At 45.1% G+C, this 16,514-nt stretch overlaps 1 protein-coding gene across 2 annotated transcripts in view; it reads right to left on the bottom strand.

Moving 5' to 3' along the window:
* The window catches only part of GFRA1 (GDNF family receptor alpha 1), a 185,935-nt gene that overhangs the window by 133,560 nt on the left and 35,861 nt on the right, over positions 1-16,514 (bottom strand). The gene's annotated exons all lie outside the window — the stretch shown is intronic.

Here is a 16,514-nt window from a genome sequence, read left to right as displayed (position 1 = left end):
ACACTGCCTGTCTCCTCTGGGCCTGCCATGATTTCTCAAGGTCACCCTGTAAGGGGCTAACCTGCCCCGGGCTTCGATCTGTGTTTCAAGCCATGCCCCCTGGAAGCCCAGGGTTCAAAAGAGGTAGGGACTGTGTGGGGGCTGTGGAACTGAAAACCTCTACTGGGTGCAGTGGGGCTCCAGGAAGGATTTGTCTGGGCAAAGCGTTCGGCGACTTTATTACATAAATTAGGTAAAGTTTGAACACAACAAACCACTTACGGGAGCCCTTCCTGGCCAGGTGCAGGCCTGTGCTCTCCGGGAGCCCGGCCAGGAGCATCCGAGGCTCCTCGGAGTCCCCACGTGGTCTCCATGGCACCACACGGGACTGTGATTAGTGTCCTGTGTCTCCAAAACCAGACAGCTCAGGCAGCCCACACCCAGGCCCCTCCTGCTTCCCTATTCTTGTTCTTTTGTTTGTTTGATTTTTTATTCCTCACCCGAGGATATTTTTCCATTGATTTTGAGAGAGAGTAGAAGGGAGAGGGAAAGACAGAGAGAAATATCGATGTTAGAGAAACACATCAAATGGTTGCCTCCCTCACAAGCCCTGACCAGGGCCCTGGCAGGGGAGGAGCCTGCAACCGAGGTTCACACTCTAGACTAGAATTGAACCCAGGACCCTTCGGGTCCGCAGGCCAAGGCTTTATCCACTGAGCCAAACTGGCTAGGGCCCGATTCCCCATTCTTGAATGCGGTGGGACTTGAATCTCTCCGTCCTTTTTCTTCTCTGTCTCATTTGGGACCCAGGCCGGGTAAAGTCCTATCATATTCTCCCTGCTCCTGGCCTCTCTTCCCCTTTTATCATGTTAGACATGAAGACCACGACTTTGCCTGTCACTGTTTTACCTCTGAAGGCACGTGGCCTTCAGTAGATGTCTTTTGTTGAAAGAAAAAAAATTATTTTAAGCCCTGAAGTATCTTCCTACTACATTTCCTAGGGAATGTGCCACCAACATCAATCGCAGGCCCCGTGCTTAGAACCACCAGCCCACACTGATTCGGGGGCAGTGCGAGGGACGGAGCTGGTGAGTCCCTACCATTTTTATGACATTACATCCCCAGTCTATCTCATTCGTCGCACAGAGGGATAAAGCCCTTAACTACTGAAAGAACATAAAAAAATAGATTTAGGAATAATACTTTTTATGATAGCATTCTGTATACTGTGAAAGTTATGTTCAATTCTGCAGTACTTTATGGAGCTGATAAAGTAGAACAGGCTGGCTTCCCAGCGAACAGTGTATTTTATATCCGTTTAAAATGTTTTCTCTTCAATTGAATTACTTTTTGAGTAATTATAATAAGACTAATCTGGGCTTAATGAATTCATGTACGAATACTTTAGACGGCGTTATTAAAACCGCTCTGATATGAAACTATATTAAACTCAATCCCTTCAGCAGCCAGTGTTTTTCTTTCAAAAGAACGGCGTACGTGACTTGCTCTGAATTCCTTTAAGTCAGCTCACCAACAAGTCATAAGGAGCCACATTAATAGTGCAACCAAAAGGAGAGGTTGACAAATAACTTTGTTCTAATTTCCATAAACTTACGTAATTGAGTTGTAATTAGGAGTCACAGAAAGTGTTTTTATGAAGTATCCATCCACATATGCAAAGGGCTGAAGAGTAGGTCCACCTTCCAGAAGAAATCAGTTATGGCTCTGATCAGTTATAGATCTGATCAATTATGGGTCTGATCAGTTATAGCTCTGATCAGTTATGGCTCTGATCAATTATAGGCCTGATCAGTTATGGGTCTGATCAGTTATGGCTCTGATCAGTTATAGGCCTGATCAGTTATAGCTCTCATCAGTTATGGGTCTGATCAATTACAGCTCTGATTAGCAATGACATAAAACCACTAAAGGTAAAACACTAAAAATGAGTCTGTGGATACTGAGCCTTCTTTTCTACAAATCCAACTGTCTAAATCTCTAGATTCTAGTTGGCACTAGAGGCAAAGCCTCGTATCTTCTCCAGGATGCAGCTCCTTCATCAGAAAGCTGATTTGTGCTAGGTGATCTCTGAGGTCCCTTCCAGTTCTAAAACATGATGGTTTCAAGTTTAAAATTACACACATTATATCAGATGGGCTGTTATTGCATAGAGCTTATTTGTCATCTTATCCGCACTAAATTACAGTCACAGAGAAAAAAAATCTCATTCCCTGCATTTCACACACATCCATAAACACATTCATAATATGGCTGGTGATTTCAGATTTATCTCAAGATATTATCTCAGTGGTAAAATATACTTCCCATTACAGATAAATTATAAACCAGCTGAAAACCTCTAAGGTTACAGGGCCTCCTTGAATCGATTTCTATTTGCACCCCACCCCCACCCACCCAGCATGTACTTCCTGAGATATGTTCTGTCATCTCCATTTCCAAGTCAACTGGTTAGTTTCATCATGTACATATCCCTCGGGCAGGTCTCTGAGATCCAGGTTTTAATAGGACTGGTTACCCTGTGTCCTAAATTCAAACTCAGTATTTACAAATGTCCAGCAGAATAAATCTCTTTCTTCACCAGGTGATTGTTACCAGGATAGACAACTTTAAAGCAAACATAAGACAATGCCGTCATCATTATTCTGATGGCTTGGCACAAATTACTATCAGGAGAGTTTCCAGGAGCCAGAGACAATTAAAGTCTGAGTTCGGTGAAGCCGCCCCCAACATCAAGCACTGCTGATTAGAATGATTTGGAAGTAAACATGTTCCAGCCAATTGGCCCAAGTCTTCCAGGAGGAAGCTTTGGCCACGGGATGCGTTCCGGCCGGACCCGTTTCGGGAAGTACAGGTTCTGGCCAGGCCCTGCCATGAATCCCCTGAAAAATCGAGGATGAGTCATGGCAGCCCTCTGGGTCCCCAAGGTTTGGCTGGAGTCTCTGCAGTCCCTTCCAGTTCTAAAGCTCCATAAGGAACCTTTCGCTAGGACCCTCTGCTGTGTGCTCCCAGGTTACCTGGGAACTATGCCAGAATCTGCACCCCATGCCCAGCAGGCCGCCAGCAAGCGGGGGCGGGGGAGAGATGGGAGAAAACATCTCCAGCAATACAGTGTTCATTCTCTCCGAATCGATCTGTTCCTTTGGAAGCAGGATCCATGTTTATCCAATGAACAAACATTAAAACGCACAAGTGAGAAACATCGATGAGGATAACCAAGATGGCAGCATAGGTAAACACCGGAGACTGCTGCCACAAACAACCATTTCAAAAATACAACTAAAAGACAGAACGGACATCACCCAGAACTACAGGAAAGCTGGCTGAGGAGAGACTCTTCAACTAGAAGGAAAGAGAACAGCATACCGAAGCTCAGAAGAGGCGCAGTGTGGAAAATATAAAGGTACCAAGGTGCGCGCGCAAAGCGGGCTGGTGGCTGAGGGCGCGGTTGTCGTTTTCAATCAGGAGGGAGTCTCAGACTCTGGGCTCCAGATCCGGGCGAGTCTCTAGGGACTCAGACTCAGACGGGAGAAGCGGGATTGTCCAGCATCAGTTGGAATCTGAGGGCAGCCTTCTCTCCGAGGTTTGCAGTGGTGGCCGGGGTTCTGAGAAGCAGAGCCTCTAGAACCGGGACTGAGAGCAGCCATAACTGCTCCGTCCACCCGCCCTGTTGATCCCGCCCCGCCCAAGCCCTGCGCATAGCCATTTGCTGGATGGCCTCAGGCAAAGGCTAGATTAGCACCTCCCCAGAGGACAGAAGTTTTCCACACAGCTGATTCTCACAGCCGGTCAGCCTGGTGGTCAAATCCCTCTAGTATTAACTACAACAATCAGGGCTTAACTACAACAAGACTGCGCACAAAGACTACTAGGGGGTGTACCAAGAAAGCATAAAAAATGCGGAGACAAAGAAACAGGACAAAACTATCAAGGGAGGATATTGAGTTCAGAACCACACTTTTGAGGTCTCTCAAGAGGCTTCTAGAGTCTGTTGATAAACTTGATGAGATGTACAGGAAATCTAATGAGACCCTCGATGGTGTGATAAAGGACCATCTAGAAAGTAAGCATACACTGACTGAAATAAAGAATATTATACAGACTCCCAACAGCAGACCAGAGGAGGGCAAGAATCAAGTCAAAGATTTGAAATGCGAAGAAGCGAGAAACACCCAACCGGAAAAGCAAAATGAAAAAAGAACCCAAAAATACGAAGATAATGTAAGGAGCCTCTGGGACAGCTTCAAACGTACCAACATCAGAATTATAGGGGTACCAGAAGATGAGAGAGAGCAAGATATTGAAAACCTATTTGAAGAAATAATGACAGAAAACTTCCCCCACCTGGTGAAAGAAATAGACTTACAGGTCCAGGAAGCGCAGAGAACCCCAAACAAAAGGAATCCAAAGAGGACCACACCAAGACACATCATCATTAAAATGCCAAGAGCAAAAGACAAAGAGAGAATCTTAAAAGCAGCAAGAGAAAGAAACTCAGTTACCTACAAGGGAATACCCATACGACTGTCAGCTGATTTCTCAACAGAAACTTTGCAGGCCAGAAGGGAATGGCAAGAAATATTCAAAGTGATGAATAGCAAGAACCTACAACCAAGATTACTTTATCCAGCAAAGCTATCAGAATTGAAGGTCAGATAAAGAGCTTCACAGATAAGGAAAAGCTAAAGGAGTTCATCACCACTAAACCAGTATTATACGAAATGCTGAAAGGTATCCTTTAAGAAGAGGAAGAAGAAAAAGGTAAAGATACAAATAGTGAACAACAAACATGCATCTATCAAACAAGTGAATCTAAGAATCAAGTGAATAAATAATCTGTTGTACAGAATGAACTGGTGATTATAATGAATCAGGGACATAGAAAGGGAATGGACAGACTATTCTTGGGGGGGAAAGGGGAATGGGAGATGTGGGAAGAGACTGGACAAAAATCGTGCACCTATGGATGAGGACAGTGGGTGGGGAGTGAGGGCGGAGGGTGGGGCGGGAACTGGGAGGAGGGGAGTTATGGGGGGGGAAAAAGAGGAACAAATGTAATCTGAACAATAAAGATAAAAAATAAATAAATAAATAAATGCATAACCAAAAAAAAAAAAAAAAAAACGCACAAGTACTGCCCACACTCTATTATCAGGGAAGTGCTGGTATTTTTCAGAAGTAGTTGGGAGCAAGAAGTTAAACGTGAACTCTAGGCTCTTCCATGAACGTGTCAGTGCACGGGTCTCTCTTTGGGAAGGCAGCACATTTTCTAAAGTCACCCACTCGGAGGCTCAGTACGGTTCCTCTCTCTCCATCACCCCACGTGCACGGCAGGGCCGCACACTGGGCTGGGCTCTGGTACACCAAAGCCAGGCATCTCCGAGGGGCAGGGGACCACGAGGGCTGAGGACACCCTCCCAACAGCCTCTGCGGCTGTACCTTTTCATCTTTGGGAAGAAGAGGCAGCAAACAGTCAGTCCGGGTACCACAGGCCATACTTTACTGGGCGCCTTTGCAAAAAGGAAGGGGAAGTTCATGCCGCAGTTAAAGATTCTTTTAAACCTGTATGACATTCAGTGGCTCAACACGGTGAGGAAATAGTGTAGATGTCAGTTTCATGAAGGATCTGTGCAGCTGCTTTGCCCTGAACAAAAGGCTGCCAGCATCTCACAGAGCTGAAGGTATTTTAAGCATTATATATATATATATGTACATATATATATATATATATATGTACATATATATATATATATATATATATATGTATATTTCCAAGCATCATGGCTATTATTCTTCAAGTCCAGAGAGCTGGGTTCTAGTTCTAACCTCTGCCCTAACTGGCAATGGCTGGTGGGTAATCCTCTCTTGGGGATCCCTAGTTGCAGTGAAAGCCTGCCCTCACTAATTCTTCAAGGAAACAATCAGACAGTGGATGCGCTCACACTCTGAAAAAATAAAATAAAATAGAAATTTCTGATACTTTGTTAGTGTCCGTTGGAGCTGATACAATGTAATGAGCACATAATGGGCTCAAAGGAAGCTGAAATCCAGACCCCGCAGTCCAAGAGCTTATAACAAAAAGGAGAGTCAGGCACACTCAAGGCAAGAGCGCCAAATGTGCCTGGAAACGAAAACAGGACAGTGAGCAAGAGAGACATTTTGAGGAGGGGGCTCTGGACAGTCTTCACAGACTAGATACAATCTGAGCTGGATCGTGAAGGACAGTCCTAAACAAAGCTAGCATGTATGGAGCCCTCGTTTCTTAGGACTTTACTTAAAATTCTATATATATATAAAAGCCAAGTGACCGGAACGACCAGAACAACTGGTTGCTATGATGTGCACTGCAGCCAGCCAACCTCCTGCGGCCCCTCCCCCTGGCCGGCCTGCCCCAGTCAGCCCCGATCGGGGCGGGGCAGCTGGACACCACCCATGCATGAATCGTGCACTGGGCCTCTAGTAGTGCATATCATTCTCACCTTCATTTTATCAATAAGTTCATTTGCCAAAGACCCCATAGGCAATCTGACTGTAGGGCACAACCCCATCACTACTGTACAGTAGGACTCAAAATGTGGAGATGAGGGACCATGGAGCAACAGGACAAGGGAGTCAGAAGAAATAAAATGGGCTCACGGGAAATGGAAGAAAACCTAAATAGATGGTGGTATATGCCATAGTCACAGACTGAAGGCCTCAGTATTATTAAGATATTGTTTCTCCCCAGATTAACCTATATTTTCAATACAATCCCAACAGCAAGTGCACCAGATTCTTTGTAGGAAATGACAAGCCAATTCTAAAATGTATAAGAAACATAAGAATCTAGAGTAGCCACAGCTATCCTGATAAAGCAGAGCAAAGTCAGAGGGTTGCACTACTCGACTTAAGACATAAAATAAAGCCACAGAAATTAAGACAGTGTCGCTGACAGACAAGCAGAGTAGGGAGCAGAATAGAGAGCCCAGAAATAGACCTGCAAATTTACAATCATTTGCTTTTTGACAAAGGAGCCAATGTAATCCAATAATGGAAAGCCAGTCTCTTCAACAAATGGTACTGGAACACCCATACAGACCAAAACAAACTTAGACTTCTGCCTCAGACAATACACAAAAATTAATTCACAATAAGTCACAGGCCTATAGACCTATGGGTAAATGCTTAAACTATAATGTTTCTAGAAAACAAAAACGTAAGAAAATAACCTCATGACTTAGGCATAGGTAAAGATTTCTTAACTGTAGAATCCAGCTGGATGTTTACTGTACAGTTCTTCCGACTTTTCTTAGGCTTGAGATTTGTCATAATAAAATATTGGGAAAATGAGTGCCTGGAATTGGGTGTGAATAATATAGACAAAGATACAAACGATAATAAATGCTCTACTTGTAACGCACCATTGGGGTTTTGAAGTCTGTGCACTTTAGAACCTATTCCTGAATAAATTCCCTGCACCTCTCATTCTCCTAGCACATCAAAGGTGATTTAATACATTGTTTGCAGGTAGTTTTTATCGCGCGCTAACAGGTGGTGTGTGGCGCGGACCATTTTTGCTAATTTTTTTGCGCAAATGGCAACGTTCAGTAAAATTACGATAACTTTAGTTTACGTATTTATACGTTACCCGCATTCTACCGCTAGTCTATAAAAAAACGTATTAATACGTGTCCCCCACTCTACTTACTACCACTCAACGTAAAACGTATAAATACGTTTCCTGCATATTAACCAGTCTGTCCGTTTTCCCTCTGGATCTAACAACCTACTATGCTCTGTATTACCAGGTGGGTAAATGGCAGGGGTCAAGGTCTTTGCAAAGTTCCACAAAGCACAGTGACGTCTCTGTGGAAGAGGAGAAAAGGAACTAAATCGGGAACCAAGTCCGGTCCGTGGGTCAAAGACTTACTACCGTTCAAATGGAAATACTCTCCAAACTGATATACACTTTCAACACAATCCTATCAACATCGCAGCCTTCTTTGCAGAAGTCAGCAAGCTGATCCTAAAATTCATAGGCAAGCTCAAGATCTTCTGCATAGCCCTAACCAGTTTGGCTCAGTGGATAGAGCGTCAGCCTAGGGACTCAAGGGTCCCAGGTTCGATTCTGGTCAAGGGCATGTACCTTGGTTACGAGCACATCCCCAGTGGGGAGTGTGCAGGAAGCAGCTGAATTGATGTTTCTCTCTCATCAATATTTCTAACTCTCTATCCCTCTCCCTTCCTTTCTGTAAAAAAATCAATAAAATATATTTTTAAAAAAAGATGTTCTGCATAGCCAAAACAATCTTGAAAAAGAACAAAGTTGGAGGACTCACACTTCCTGATTTCAAAACTTATTTCAAAGCAACATTTAATGAAGACAGTGAGGTATGGGTATAAGGGACAGGCTTATTGATCAAAGGACTAGAACTGACAGTCCAGAAATAAACCCTCTTAGATATAGTCAATTGAATTTTGATTAAGACAATTCAATAGGAAAAAAATAATATTTTCAACTAATGGTGCTGGGACAACTGAACATCCACATGTACAAGAATTAAAATGGACCCTTATCTCATACCACATACAAATTAATTCAAAATGGATCAAAGAGCTAGAACTATAAAACTCTTAGAAGATAACAAGATATAAATCTTTGTGGCTTTCGATTAGGCAATAGTTTCTTAAATAGGACATCAAAAGCAGAAGCAATGAAAGAAAAATAAATGAACTGGACATAATCAAAATAAAAAACATTTATGCCTCAAAGGGAACCATCATGAAAGTGAAAATACAACCCCACAGAATTATATAAAATAACTGCCAATCATATGTGTGATAAGGCCCTTGTACCTGGACTATATGAACAACTATGACAAGTCAAAAATGTAAAGGACATATACCCAATGATGGTCCTGGAGATTATTAGGCTAAGTGACATGAGCCAGTCAGAGAAAGATAAATACCATTTGATCTCACTTATATGTGGAATCTAATGAGCAAAATAAACTGACAAACAAAACAGAAACAGAGACATGGATACAGGCTACAAACTGACGGCTGTCAGAGGGGAGGGCGGTGGGGGCACTGGATGAAAGAAGTTGAAGGGATTAGCCAAAAAAAATACATAAATAACACACAGACCCCAACAATAGTGTGGTGATAGCCAGAGGGAAAGGGGAGTGGGGGCCAGGTGGAGGAGGGCAAAGGGGCGGGGGGAGGTTGGGGATAGAGAGAGACTTTTCTTGGGGCGGCGGGCACAAGATCCAGTGTGCAGATGATGTTTTATTGAGTTGTACACTTGAAACCTGTATGGTCTTGTGAACCAATGTCACCCCAATAAATTCAACTTTAAAAAAAATGGGCAAAGAATCTGAATAGACATTTCTCCAAAGAAGATATACAAAAGACCACATGGGAAAATGCTCACCATCATTAGGGATCAGGGAATTGCAAATTAAAACCACCCGAGATACCACTGCACACCCACTGGGATGGCTATAATCAAAAAGGCAGATAAATAACAAGTGTTGGCACAGATCTGGAGAAACTGGGAGTCCTCATACACTGCTGGTTGGCATGCAAAATGGGGCAGCCACTTTGGAAAACAGTCCGGCAGATCCGCAAATGGTTAAATATAGAGCTACCATGTGACCCAGCAATTCCATTCCTAGGCATGTACCCCAAAGACAGGAAAGCATATATCCACACAAAACCTTGTACACAAATGTTCACAGCAGCATCACTCGCGATAGTCAAGAAGTGGAAACAACCCAAATATCTCTCAACTGGTTAATGTGTAAATAAAATGTGGTATATCCATACAACAGGATCTCATCTGGCAATAAAGAGAAATGAAGTACTAACAGAAGTTACAATATGGATGAACCTTTCAAACATGATACCAAGTGAAAGAAGCTAGTCACAGTGACCACATGTTCCACGGCTCCATTTATGTGGAATGTCCAGAATAGGCAAATGTAGAAACCGAAGATAGATTAATGGTTGCCCCGGGCTGGAGGGGATGAGAGATGGGAGGGAACGACAGCTGAGTGGTGCCTGGTTTCTTTTGGGAATAACAAAAAAAGTCCTAAAATTGATTGTCTGATGGATGTACAACTCCATGGATTTACTAAAAACCACTGAACTGTACACTTTAAAGGGGTGAGTTGTATGATATGTGAATGATCTATAATATGCTAATTAGACTGGACGACCTTCCAGACAACCTTCCAGACTAAGCCGTCGGGGGGTGGGGGGGGGGGGGCGCGAGGCAGAGGCAGCTGCTGCAGCTGCGGGGACCAAGCCCCTTGCACAAATTTCATGCATCGGGCCTCTAGTGTACCAATAAAGCTGTTTGAAGAAGAAGAAAAAAACAGTCCCAGGTTGTGACTACATTTCTAACGCCCAGCATCGTCACCTCTGAGCTTCTCTGGACCACAGCTGGGCAAGCCAATCCCTCATAAGGTACCCAACTCTTCATCCTATGAACTCATCCCTGCCTGGCTTTAGTCCACACGCAGCCACACGTGGCCACCGAGCTGGATTGTGGTGCGTCTGAATTGGGATGTGCTTTAAGTATAAAAGAAACGTCAGATTTCAAAGTCTTGGTTAGTGAGAAAAGCCAAACAGCTTATTAATAATTGTTTGCATAATGCTGAAATGATATTATGGGTAAATTAAGTGAAATTAAATGTTATTTAAAATCAATGTCACCTGAGCTTTGTAATAGTTTGATGGTGGCACTAGAAATTTTAAATTAAACCTGTAGCTCGCATTCTGTTTCTATTGGGTAGCACCGGTTTAGATTTTGAAATATAAATAAATCATCAAAACTTCCCTGGTCCCCAGTGTTTGGGGGGGATTATTTTATGCAGAGGTCTAAACGGTAATTAACTTTGAAGTCCACTCAGTAGCTATAAAATGCCTGCTGCTGGGCAATTATGAAAGCACAAAAGGTTCCTTGTTTGCTGCCCTCGGCCAAGGGGTCCTTTAGAGTAGAGTTAAAGATGCTCAGCGTGGCCTTTTAAACACTGGCGTGCCCAAGTCTTCACAAAGCACAAATGTTTCCCAAATAAGCCCGGCCCAGAGAACTTCCTCTGCCCTCTTTAAGAACCCGGATCAAAAGGGCGGCCTTTTGGAAATGATGAAAGGTCAGACCGAGATGACAGGCCACTGTTCACAGGATGAAAATGCCTTCTCAAAGCGGTTTTATCAGGAAGGGGCTCTGCATGTCCTTTGTGAGGGTTCCCCCCTCCGCCCTCACTGGGCAACCCTGACCTGTGTAGGGAGCTTCTTGCTTCTCCTGCCCTGGCTTCCTCTTTGCTCCACCGGCCCAGGCAGTGAGCACAGGGCTGTGGGGCAGAGCCAAGCTCTAAACTTTGGCTCTGCAGACACCTTATAAAACTATCCAGAGCCCCGCCGGCGTGGCTCAGTGGCTGAGTGTCGACCCACGAACCGGGAGGTCATGGTTCAATTCTAGGTCAGGGCACATGCCCGGGTTGCGGGCTCGATCCCAGTTGGGGGCATGCAGGGGACAGCCAATCAATGATTTTCTCTCATCATTGATGTTTCTCTCTCTCCCTCTCCCTTACTCTCTCTAAAGCCAATAAATATCCTATATAATAAAAGCGTAGTATGCACATTGTCCCCTCGACCAGGAGTTCATCCAGGAGTTCGACCAGGGGGCGGAGGCCGGCCGGGGTAAGGGAGGGAGGACCCGGCCTGCAGCTGGCAGCCACTGGGTACCCTATCAGTGCACTGCACCTCTGGTGTATGGATAGATAGATAGATAGATAGATAGATAGATATAGATAGATAGATAGATAGATAAAAACTATCCAGAGATGCATCTTTACCCCCAACAGAGGAAACAGAAATGGACCTAAGATTGGACCTGAGATGTGGCAGCTTCTGGAGAGAAAGATGCCAGCTTAGAGGAGCAGGGCATCCGGTTGCTCCTTCTCTACCCAGCCAATGCCCAAAGGACGGAGCCAACCGAGCCTTCACCCCCACTCTCTGGGGTAAAGAAAGCAGGTTTGGAGGTGAAGGAACACGGCCAGGGCTTATTCCAAAGCTGACGCCCTGTGTGAACACTGAGCTATGGGCGCTGCCACTCCACTCCGGTACACTCCTCCGGGCTGCGTGCTGTGGGAACAGGTTAGCAGGTGGTTTTAACAAACGTACATGGCCTGGGTTGGTGTGGCTCAGTTGGTTGGGGGCTTGTCCCATTCACTGAAAAGTCGTGGGTTCGATTCCCGGTCAGGGCACATACCTAGGTTGCAGGTTCAATCCCCCGTCGGGGTGCATGCAGGAGGAAACCCATCAATGTTTGACTCTCACACTGATGTTTCTCTCCCTCTCCCTCCCCCTCTCTCTCTGAAATTAACAAAAGCATGTCCTCAGGTGAGGATTAAAACAAACAACAAAAAAGGTATATGAACTAGAATCCTGCCTCTTCAACAACTGAGATAACGCTTAAATTCTTACACATACTTTTGCTCAGAATCTCCTGACAGTTTCATTGGCTTAACTGCCTTCATTGTGTGCATTGCAGAAGCAGAGACAAAATATCTCTGGGTCCTAATCCCTTCTGGGCTGCCCCGTGTAGAAGTGGGAAACACGGTGGGTGCTTAATGCTGAGTCCTGTCCCAGTGGAGCCATTTCTTCTACCTGCTCGTAAATGGGAGAGCAGGCCACGGGCCAGCCTGTTCCAGCCCCTGGGGCGGGCCGGGCATCATGCTCAGCGCGGGGCATATGCAAAGATGAATACACTGCAATCTCTGCCTTTTAGGCTATTCCTCAGTAAGTGCCTATCAAGTTATTTTTTAAAGATTTGAGACAAAGTGTGCCGCTAGAACAAAGCTCATTTCTGGAGCTAGCTTGTGGCTTGAGACATCTTCTAAATTATAGCAGTTGTTACAAAATGTACCTGCCTTACAGCTTCAAAAGAACGGGCTGTAACATGGCTATTTCTAGATGGACTGTTTCTGGGTTCAGTGAGGTAAGCAACGCCGTCATTTTCCATTCTCCTCCCACCACTCTCATTACCGGCCAGGCCTGGCAGTCGGTAAGCATGTGGCCAGCGTAGCAGGCCCTGGCTGGTGTGACTTAGAAAGTGAAGGGAATTATGATGGAAATGTCATCGCAGGCCACCAACCGTCTGGAGGCCTCTGGTGAAGAGATTTAAAGGTGGTGCCTCAACCATTTCCTGGCCAGAGGCTGCCAAGAAGCCAGGGTGGCTCCAAGGGTGGCCCAGGGCACCGCCCTTCTCCACCTCCAGCCATGGTGGGCACCAGCATGGCCCCCAGAGATGCCCACGTTCCAGTCCCTGGAGCCTGTGACTGTGTAACTACACACACCACAGGGGACTTTGCAGATGTCATTAAGAGTCTTGAGACGGGAGATTTTCCTGCATTTTCTGGGCAAGCTGATTCTAATCCTCTGAATCCCTAAAAGCAAAGACCCTTCCTCTAGAGCAGTCGTTCTCAACCTTCCTAATGCCGCGACCCTTTAATATAGTTCCTCATGTTGTGATGACCCCCAACCATAACATTATTTTCGTTGCTACTTCATAACTGTAATTTTGCTACTGTTATGAATCGTCTTGTAAGTATCTGATATGCAGGATGTATTTTCATTGTTACAAATTGAAAGTAATTAAAGCATAGTGATTAATCACAAAAACAATATGTAATTATATATGTGTTTTCCGATGGTCTTAGGCGACCCCTGTGAAAGGGTCGTTCGACCCCCAAAGGGTTTTCGACCCACAGGTTGAGAACCGCTGCTCTAGAGAGAAGTCTGAGTGATGCTACTTTGATGACTTCAAAGATGGAGGAAGGGACTACAAACTGTCTAACATGGTTCCTAAGCAAAGGGGTGCCTGGTACATCCTGATGATGCTTACCACCATCTCCTGAGTGCCCACCCTATTCCAAGCTCTTCCCACATATCTTCGGAGTTAGTCGTTATAGTGATGGGTGTTATTATCCCATTTTAGAGATGGGGAAACTGAGACTGATAGCACCCTCAAGATCACAGTGCTGGTAAATGAAGGCGCTGGATTCAAAACCAGCATGAGTTCTTCTCACTGCTGCAGGGCCTCCCAAGATGGGAGCTGTCTGCTCCCCACAAGCTTCCCAAGAAGTGCTGCACTGAATACTCACATCACACAGAGGTGGCTGCGCCCCAGTTCTCAGTTCAAAGCTGCCCTCCCCAGCTAGGTACGGGAAGAATTCTTGATGAGGTAACTAAGACTGGTTTCAGCTCTAGTATTGAGCAACTACTACTCAGAGGCCATGCACATACCCAGAACAGAACCCCTGCCCTCCATTAAAGAACTCCTACCCTCCATTAAAGAACCCAGGCAGGCACGCACTCCTGGGCACACCCACACCATTATAATGTAAGACAGAAAACCAGCACTTCATCCAAGCTATCCACAAGAAAAGTGTTTCAAAAATAAGCAACAGCCACAGGAATGAATTCAGTGAGCTTTGGAGAGGAGGTAACTCAACCCAGACACAGAAGGTAAACATGCGGGGACACACAGAACATCTCTGCATGAATGGAGGCAGCGGGAAGGTAGGGCAGGGCTAGGTTACGGATTGGGGACCACTGGGAATAGGATGTGAAGGGAAGTTTGGATTTTATTTCCTATTTCAAAATGTTATTTTTACATATTTTAAATGTATTCCCTGGGGAGGCATGAAGACTTCTGAGCAGGTGAGTAAAATGTGCACAGCTGTGCTTTAAGGGAATTCCTGAAAGAGATACAGGATCGGCAACGGCCGATGGGTCCCTGAGAAGGTGACCAGCCAGGCGCAAAACCTGTCCTCTGACTGTTCCCAGAGCCGGTGAAGTATGACAAAGCCTAAGCTTCCAGCCCCAGCTCTTTCACTGGCTGGCTCTGTGACACGGGCCAAGTAGCAGAAACCTCCTGAACCTCAGTCCCCTCGTGTCTTAGATGATGAGGTTAAACTAAATACCTGCTAAAACCACATCTACCTCTAAAACTGCGATTCAACGTTACAGATTTCTGCACATCACACGAAACGTGCCTCTGTGTCCTACGAAGCATGAAGCACGGAGATAACTGGTCCCCAGATCACTTAGATCTTGTTGGGGATTCCAATGATGTAATTTATACAAAGAACTTTTTTCAATGCATATGTGATGGGTACAGGCAAGTGCCAGCTTCCAGTCTGTGATGAAATAACCCGTTCCTTTCCCACTCTTAGAAAGTATCCCCCGCCTTCCCGTTCCAAATTCCAGACCTCTGTCTTCACTAAAACCAGCTGCCAACCCTTTCTCAACTCACCCGCTTAGCGAAGAAAAATAATCTGTTGGAATATACCCACACGTTTAAATTCTAACTACAGTATAAAAGCTAATGCTCTGTGACAGGCATGATTCCGCGTTTCCACAACACCTGAATCAAGGCCTGGGCACGCCAGCTTCCTTCAAACGAATTCAGCCAAGTTGTGAATCAACTGCACTTCCTTCTGCAAATGGGAGGAAGCAGGGGTCCCTTAACATGCGGCCGTGTCTACAGGGCACAAGTAGAAGTTACACCTGGGAATCCGATCAGGACCGTATGAAGAGAACAGCCAAGGAAGAGAGAGGAGAAGGCAGCCCTCTCTCTTCCCTCCTCAGTGGCTCACTGTGTCTTTCCGCCAACAGGTATCTGATCACTCACACTGCTGGGAGGCTCAGGTCGGCGTGCTGCTCTGTCATGTCAAACTATCCGAGCCTGCTGCTGGACTGGAGGAACTGTTCAGATAAACAGGTTAAAGCGGAAACAGGTTCCATACGACTCAGAACTCACGTGAGGGAACACACCCTCGACTTCCTCCTCCCGGGAATATACATTACAGAGTCTAATTTGGCAGCCCTCCAGGATCTTGTCTCAAAGAGCTGTTGGGTGATTTAAAGAGATGAGTATTTTACTGCCTTGACTCCTCTTTAAATATACACCGTTTGAACGGATCCATTTGTTGTAAATATCAAGGCATTGTATTTAAGACTTCAGATTTCCAGGGGAAAAAAAGTTCTCTGCCATTTTTCTTCAAACCTTTCAAGATACTTAAATGAGTCCTAATTTAAAAAAAAAAAAATACTAATCCTGGTGTTTAATGATGATAAAGGACTTGTCTATTTTTGTAACAAATCACCAGAACAAAAAGCTATTACGGAGTAATTAAACACCACATTCGGCATAGATGCGGAGAAAGGAAGAATTGCAAATTACTTTTTACAGCTTGTTCTGAAGTTTTCTGAAGTGGAACACGTTTAATCATGCAACTCCTTAAAGGTGTTAAAAAATCATCAGGAGCGGTGTGGGATAAACTTCAATTCCAGAGCCCCAAAGCCATGGACCTTCCCAGGGCCTCCAGCTGAGGGCCGTCCCAGTCTGAGACCCCATCTTTGGTAAGCCCATTCAGAGGTAACTGCTGCAGAGCCCACTTTCCATGTGTTTTTCTGGGGGTTGAGGGGTGGGTGTGGAGGAGGCGGCTCAGACATCTCTGGCCTTT

Source organism: Myotis yumanensis, unplaced genomic scaffold, assembly GCF_028538775.1.
Source record: "Myotis yumanensis isolate MYYU_CA2020_CCGP unplaced genomic scaffold, mMyoYum1.0.hap1 SCAF_13, whole genome shotgun sequence".
Lineage (NCBI taxonomy): Eukaryota > Metazoa > Chordata > Mammalia > Chiroptera > Vespertilionidae > Myotis > Myotis yumanensis.
This window is presented reverse-complemented; position numbering and strand designations above follow the sequence as displayed.